Consider the following 8,308-nt stretch of genomic DNA (forward strand, 5'->3'; position numbering starts at 1 on the left):
TCTTGGGCTGGTTCTACTCCCTGTTAGCTGCTCTCCTTGGCAGGTATTCCATGACTCTGGCATCTCTAACATCTTGAGTTGTTTTTTTTTTCAGGGCAATCCAGGCTTCAACTTCAAAGCTTCAAATAATGACTTCTTTACTAGGCCTCCATTCAGGGATAGCCTTAACACATACCTGGCCTCATCAGCTTTCTTTAGGCACTGAGGAAATTTCTATAAATTGTTTCTTCTACTTATCTGTAAAGTTAGAACCACCTGGATGAAGCTGCCAAGTTCTGCTGCTGACTGGGACTGGAACATCCCCCCCCCCCATTCAATTATATCTTCACATCCTTCACTGCCTAACCTTGGCTGTCCTGAAACTTGCTCTGTAGACTAGGCTGGTCTCAAACTCAGAGATCCACCAGCCTCTGCCTTCCCAGTGCTGGGATTAAAGGTGTACACTACCACACTCAGCTCCCATTCTTTTCTTTAATTCACAAGTTGGAAACTTAGTTGGGTAGAATATTGTCCTGAGTTCACCACTCCCTTTATTCCATTTCTGACTATCTCCTTGAATACAGAACTTAGCTTCATTCCACTTTTTGTTGTTCTGATTCTCTTTAAACTTTACATTTTGTAATGTAACCTGCTCAATTTTCTCCTTTTCACTATAAATCTTCATTAGAGTTACCACTAATAACCACACAACAGAGTCTGTTCCATAGTAGGCTATTCTGAGATTTCCTCTGCCAATGGAATTAATCCAAAACTCTTCACTTTAGCCTCAGGCAAACTTTTCAGATAAGTGGCAAAAGCAGCTACTTTCTGGACCAAAATATCAGAAGAATGATTTCTAAGCCTCATACTAAAATTCTCCTCCTCTATAACCTCTTGAGCATGCCCCCCATGGTTCATCAAATCACATTCAGCATCACTGTCTTCCATGCTCCTACTAGTATAGCCCATTAAGCAGTGCTTAATGCATTCCACCTCTTTCCTAACCCAAAGTACCGAAGCCCAAATTCCTCCAAACAAAAACACGGTCAGGTCTGTCACAATAATATCCTATTTCTCATACCAACTTCTGTCTTAGTTAGGGTTTTTACTGCTGTGAAGAGACACCATGACCATGGTAACTCTTATGAAGTAAACATTTAATTGAAGTGGCTCCTTGCAGTTTCAGAGGTTCAGTTCATTATCATTATGATGGAAAACATGGCAGTGAGCAGGAAGACATGATGATTAAATAGTAGCTGAGAGTCCTAAATCTTGCAGGCAACAGGAATTTGACTAAGACACTGAGCAATATCATCAGCATAAGAAACCTCGAAACCCATTTACACAGTGACACATTTCCTCAACAAAGCCAAATCTCCTAATTATGTCACTCCCTATGAGATTATGGGGGGCAATTGCATTCAAACTACCACAATCACCATCCCAGATTTCAAGATCTGCTATAGAGCAATAATAATAAAAACCACATGGTATTGAATAAAAACAGACAAGTTGATCAATGCAACTGAATCAAAGACACAGATGTAAATCCACATATATATATATACACCTATATACACCTGATTTTTGAAAAAGAACCCAGGAAAGTACAATGTAAAAAAGAAAGCATCTTCAACAAATGGTGCTGGTTTAACTGGAGGTCATTATGTAGAAGACTGAAAGTAGATCCATATCTATCACCCTGTACAAAACTAAAGTTCAAGCGGATCAAAGACATCAACACAAAACCAAATATATTGAGCATGATAGAAAAGAAATTGGGAAATAGCCTTGAACTCATTGGCACAAGAGACAACTTCCTGAACATAACACCAATCACTAGGGCATTAAGATGAACAATTGATAAATGGGATCTCATGAAACTCAAAGGCATCTGTAAGACAAAGGACACCATCTAAAGGACAAAATGGCAGCCTACATAAAGTGAAATGATCTCATCAACTCCATATCTGATAGAGGGCTGATTTCCAAAATATATAAAGAATTCAAGAAACTAGACATTAACACACCAAATAATCCAATTAAAAAATGAGGTAAAGATCTAAACACAGAATTCTCAACAGAGGGAATCTCAAGTGGCCATGAAGCACTTAAAGAAATGTTAATCATTCTTAGCTGTCAGGGAAATGCAAATCAAAGAGATTACATCCTACACCTGTCAAAAATGGCTAAGATCAAAAATACAAGTGATAGCTCATGCTGGACAGGACATGGAGCACAGGGAACACTCCTGATTGCTGGTGGGAGAGCAAACTTGTGCAGCCCCTTTGGAAATCAATATGGCAGTTTTTCAGAAAATTGGGAATTGACATACCACAAGACCCAGTTATACCACTTCTGGGCGTATATCCAAGGGACACTCTACAGTACCACAAAGACACTTACTCACCTATGTTCATAGATGCTTTATTCATAATTGCCATAACCTGGAAACAACAGAGAAGTCCCTCAACTGAAGAATGGATAAAGAAAATGTGGTACATTTACACCATGGAATTTAACTCAGATGTTAAAAAACAATGACATCATAAAATTTGCAGCAAAATGAATAGAACTAGAAAAAAAATCATCGTGAATGAGGTAACCCAGGCCTAGAAAAATGAACATGGGACATACTCACTTATAAGTTGATATTAGCTGCAAAGTAAAGGACAGCCATACTGCAATCTACAGACTCAGAGAAGTTAACAATAGAGGACACATAAATCTTTCTGTGAGGGGAAAATAGAATAGACATCAGAGGTGGATGGGAGAGGGGTCTGGTTGTGGAGTGGTCATGGGAACAGGAGGCAGCAGGTGGTGGGAAGATGGAATGAGACAGTATTGGAAAGACAATTGAAGTCAGGGGATCTCTGGAATGAGCTAGAAACCTACTGAAAGAGAAAATTCCAGGAATCTATGAGAGTGACATACCTAAGACTCCCAAGCAAAACTTCTAGTGGAGGGATGGGGACCCCAATCTAGCCACATAACCATTGATTTGCAATTTGTTCTGCCTACAAGATACACTGGGTTAAAAGGTGGCACAGAAATTATGAGTGTGGCCAGGCAATGACTGGTCCAGCTTCAGACCCATACCATGAAAGTGAGCCCACACCTGACAGTGCTTAGAGGGCCAGGATCCAGAGGCTGGACAGCCCAGAGACCTAGCATAGAACCAAACATGACTGGCAAAAAAGTCAATGAAAGGGTTCCTAATGGTATTCTGCTATACCCATAGATCCTTACCTAGCCCAATTTTCATCAGAGAGGCTGTAACCAGCAGCTAATGGAAACAGATGCAGAGACTCATAGCCAAACATTAGAAAGGCCTCATCCTTTGGAATGGAGGGAGGAAGGATTATGGGAACCAGAGTGGTCAAGGACAATACAAGAAAACCCATAGAATTAACTAACCTCAGCTGATGGGGCTGAAAGAGACTGAACCACCAACCAGAGGGCCTGCATGGGACTGACCTAGGTCCTCAGAATGAGTTACACTTATGTAGCTTAGTCTTCTTGTGGGACTCCTAACAGTGGAGCAGCAGCTGTCTCTGACTGTTGCCTGCTTTTGGGACCCTTCTCCTCATACTGGGTTGCCTCATCCAGCCATAAAAGGAGAGGTGGTTCCTAGCCTTATGGCTGATATACATGGGGTACCTGCTTTTTTCTTAAGAGAGGAGGAGTGGATGTCAGGGCAGGGAACAGAGGAGTTTGAGGGAAAGGACTGGGAAGAGAGATAATGGCAATTGGGCTGGGAAAATTCATTAACTAATTTAAAAAATAAGTACAATAGAAAAAAAGAGACCAAATCAAAGAATTATAGAAATAGAGGGAAAAGGAGAAATTAAGGTCAAAGTACAGAAAATATTTTCAACAAAATAATGGATGAAAATCTCCATAACCTAAAGATGCAGATGCTTATAAAGATACAAGAAGCATACAGAACACCAAGTAGGCTGGACAATGGTGTCTGCTGGTAGCCAGCAGCCATATCAGAAGAACAGCAGATGGCAATTGAAATTCAAGGTGTCAGTCCACCAGAGGAAAACTCTCTGATGGATCAATCTTGTTAAAGCAAAGCCTTGAGACTGCATACCCCAGAACATCTTTTGATTCTTTATATGTTGCTGCTACAATCTTTTCTTTGGCATCTGACATGGTGTATATTGGAAATGGGGAATCCCACACTGCCTATATTGTAGAGTGTTTATTCTTCTGAGAACATCCTGATCTACTGGGCATTTATATCTGTGGATTGTCAGGAAGGTGGTTCCTTCTTAAGCTGTATTGTCTAATTTACATAGAGTTTTGATGAATAAAAATAAATGCTACGATACGTAGCTAAGACCGATGAGTTCCATGAGGCCTATGAGTCCTACTTAGGAGCTGCTTTAGATCACAGTTCATATGTATGTTTTAGGAAAACATTTGAATCCAGAAGCCAGGCTGGATCAAATTCCTTTAATTTTAGTATGGAGAAATGAAGTCACAGGTTTCTTGTGCACCATTAGGTGAAACAAAGCTTCAAAATAGCTGTAGATTAGATCAGAGACTTCGCTAATTATTTTTAAGTTAAACTATCCCAGAAAATCCACAAGGACAAATAACTAAGTTATCTGATACACTAGCTAGGGTCATAAATACAAAACAGGCCAATTATTGCTAACTGGTGAATGATTAATTCCTTGTACCCATTCCTGACCTCAATTTATGAAAATAAATTCTGACTTGTCAGGAACACAGAAATTATTTGACTCTGTAGCCCCAAAATGAGGGCTACAGGTTTTCTTGGATAGGTGGGAGTTCCACACAGGGAAGAAAATATATTATTTTAAGATTTAAGTTTTGTTGAGTCATAAGTATCATGGAAAGTGCCAGCTAAGTAGATACTCACAGATATACAGTGCCTGAGCCTGAACTGGAGAATCTATAACACCCTTAATATCATCTTTGTCCAAAATCCAGCACTCATCAGGCAGCTCTGAAATCTAGGAGAATTCAGAACTTAGGACTTTTAATTACATAATGTTATTTCAAAATGTTTACATGATCCTGGGTTAGTTTGGTTTGTCTTTCCCCTGCCTGAGACATGTTTTTAATCCATAATTATTCACTTGAGAAATGGCACATAACCCCTTTAAGACTCCTATATTGCTGGAAAGATTCTGTTTGGGTATTTAAGTGATGGAGAGAAAGGAAACAAGAGGGAGAACAACATGAGAGAATAAAGGAAGGAACCCTCAGGAGAGTGTGTGAGGTCTTTTTCCCTAAAAACCTCAGATAGAAAAGTAGTCACTCCGTCAATGCCATGGCTTCCTTTCAAACCCTGTGCTGCCTTGGAGGCCGGCTCTCTGAGGCAGCATTAGGTGTCCTGCCTGCAAGATGCATTAGTGCAAGGGCGGCATGAATTTTGTGACAGTAATCAACGGATTTGACTGAAGGCCCACTCCATCAGATGGAGCCGATATTCCATATCACTTGGGTGAACAAGATCCTGAGACTGAATAGGGACCTAGAATAAAACCAAATACTGTTGTTCTAAAACAAACAAACAACAACAAAACATTGCAAGAAAATGACTTCTAATGACACTCTACTATGTTCATAGATCAGTGCTTCATCAGCCATCAGCAGAGAAGCTTCCTCCTCCAGCAATGGGAACAAATACAGAGATCCACTGCCTAGCATTATTCAGAGAGTAAGAGAACTTGAAACAATCCTAAATGAGATGATTCCAGCAAATTCCTCCCCCTTAGGGCTCAGGGAACCCCGGTGAAGAGAAGACAGAAACAGTGTAAAGCCAGAAGGGATGAAGTGTTAACTTGTATTTATTCTGAATTGTTGAGAATTATGGTAATTTCTAACAAACTATTAAAATATACCAGAGTACTTTGTTACAAAGTCATTGATTTCCATCAGTTAACTTTTAGAAAACATTCTTAGTGAATCTTATATTAGGCTAAATATTGAGGATGCAAAATAAATAAAAAGATTATGTCTCTGTTCTCCTGGAATTGTGATCTGGGTAGGAAACAAAACTGCAGACACAAAACTAAAACACAATGTAAGATAAGAAGTATAAAAAATAATCATAAGGTGTGATGGAGCTGTGATGGAGCTGGCTGATTCTTGGTGTCAGTGATGAGAGAAGGAGATGAAGCCTTGTGGGAGGACTTAGGGGACCAGCATCAGAACTCTATTAGGTTAGTATTTAAAACAATAATCTCTGCATGCTTTTGTATATTTTGGCAGATTATCAAATTCAAGGAAAGATTTTCCCACTTGTCATATTCTTCAATTTTCATGCTAGGGTTTCTAATTGGGAGATATGTGTTAGTATTAAACCTTAGTTTGCAAATTATCTGTTAGTGGTTGGAGCAACCATTTGTTCTATTCCCTACATCACACTATCTTGTGCTGCTTCACCATAAGCGCAATGCAGCAAAGCCAATCATTTATGCGCTGGAGATCTCCGCTGTAAGTCAAACCCCTTTTTTCTACATTGAGTTTCTCAGGTGTGGTTCATAGTGACAGAAAGCTGGCTGATTCAGAAAAACAATGGAAGTAAAACCTCATACTTTTCTGTGATAATTGACATTTATTAAAATTTTACTTGATTTCTTTCATTAGAGTTCCTAGGATTTTTATATATAGACTCTATGCATTTGTTTATACTTACGCTTGAATCTTTTCATACTTTTGCTTTCAAGTAGTAATCTATTTGATTTAGATTTCCAATTTCAATTCTTCATTGTTGATATAAGACAAAATTAACTTGTTTTTTTTTAATTTTATGTTTAAGATTATTATACAATTATATTTCTCTCTTCCCTTTCCTCCTTCCAAACTTCCCATATTCTCCTCCCGCAATCCTTCAAATTCATGGTATCTTTTCTTACTAATTGTATTGCATTTTATATATATATATGTATATGTATATATACATATATATACATATATATGTGTGTGTTCTGTTATACAATATAACATATTATATTATAAATGTATATATAATATATGAATATATTATATTTATATTCCTAAATGTAACCTATTCAGGCTGTATAATGTTATTTATGTCTATGTTTTCAGGGCTGACCACTTAAGACTAGACTAGTAATTGCTGGTCATTTGCCTGGGGAAGGCCTAACACCTTATGTTTTTTCACAGTGTTTTTAAAAGTAGTTTTAGGTTTACTGCAAAATTGAGAAACAGATACAGAAATTCCCTATGTGTCTCCTGCCCTCACATTTAAAAATTCTCTTCCACTGTCAACATTCTCCTCCAGAATGGTATGTTTGCTACAATTCATTAATCTAAAATAGTCTATCATAATCAAGATCTATGATGTACATTCATGTTATTGCTAGGTATTATACATTTTGTGAGTTTAGAGACCTGTATTGAGCATAGTGTCATACAGAATATTTTTACTGCCCCTAAATACTGCCTGCAACTCCTATGCATGCTTCCCTTCCTCCATGAGCCTCTCCACCAAGATCTGCACAGCAGTGATTTCATTTCCTCCACTGCTTCCTCTTGTCAGTGTGTCCTCTAAGTGTGTCATGGAACATGTTGCTACTTCCAGGGGCTTCTTTTGCTTAGTAATGTACATTTTAGTTTACTCTGTGTTTTCATGGTTTGGCCCTACATGTTAAGGGTTGCAATGCACGTTTGTAGAACTAGACTTATACAATGTCCTTCTTTTATAAGTTCCCTTGCTGTGAAGTTTTCTGCCTGAAATCACTCTCTTGATCCTGAGTTCTTACTGATGTTACAGTTACATTTTCTCTATACAATTACTTTGCTTTCTATGTCTTTACATTTAAATAGATTTCTTGTATACAGCATAAAATTAGATCATAGTTTTCAATCTATTCTGTTGATGGGTTGTAAAATTTGAGAACTTGCATGGTCTTTTGATTAAATGTCACACTTTTTGTGGGTCCATAGACTGACTCGAAATGCATTTCACATTTTTTCCCTCTTCTAAGTGAGGTAGAAAAACCTAGAAGAAGTGCTCGTTTTGGAAGTACATATACTAAACTGGAATGATATAGAGAAGACAGGCATGGCTCCTGCAGGAGGATGAAACATATTCCATATTATTAAAAAAAAAACTAGAAGAGGCTAGATTGACTAATTGCCTTTCACACTGCTATCTAAAGCCTTGCAATCATTATTTGGGGCTTTTCTAAGGAGATTGCTCTAGTCAAATTAAAAAAACTCACCCCTTTTTTTCTTTTCTGCCTAAAACATGGGAAATTTTCATAAATAGGCATCTTGAAAACTTGTTAAGGTTACTAAAGGAGAAATCTTAAAAACA

The 8,308-nt window shown here is 38.0% G+C and overlaps 1 non-coding gene across 1 annotated transcript; it reads left to right on the forward strand.

The window, feature by feature from the left end:
- The first annotated feature begins 7,999 nt into the window (after window positions 1–7,999).
- LOC131905394 (U6 spliceosomal RNA) lies at window positions 8,000–8,105 on the forward strand. The gene has a single exon (XR_009377913.1). It is a non-coding gene; the product is annotated as a U6 spliceosomal RNA (small nuclear RNA).
- Window positions 8,106–8,308: the final 203 nt, after the last annotated feature.

This window comes from Peromyscus eremicus, chromosome 2 (genome assembly GCF_949786415.1).
Source record: "Peromyscus eremicus chromosome 2, PerEre_H2_v1, whole genome shotgun sequence".
Lineage (NCBI taxonomy): Eukaryota > Metazoa > Chordata > Mammalia > Rodentia > Cricetidae > Peromyscus > Peromyscus eremicus.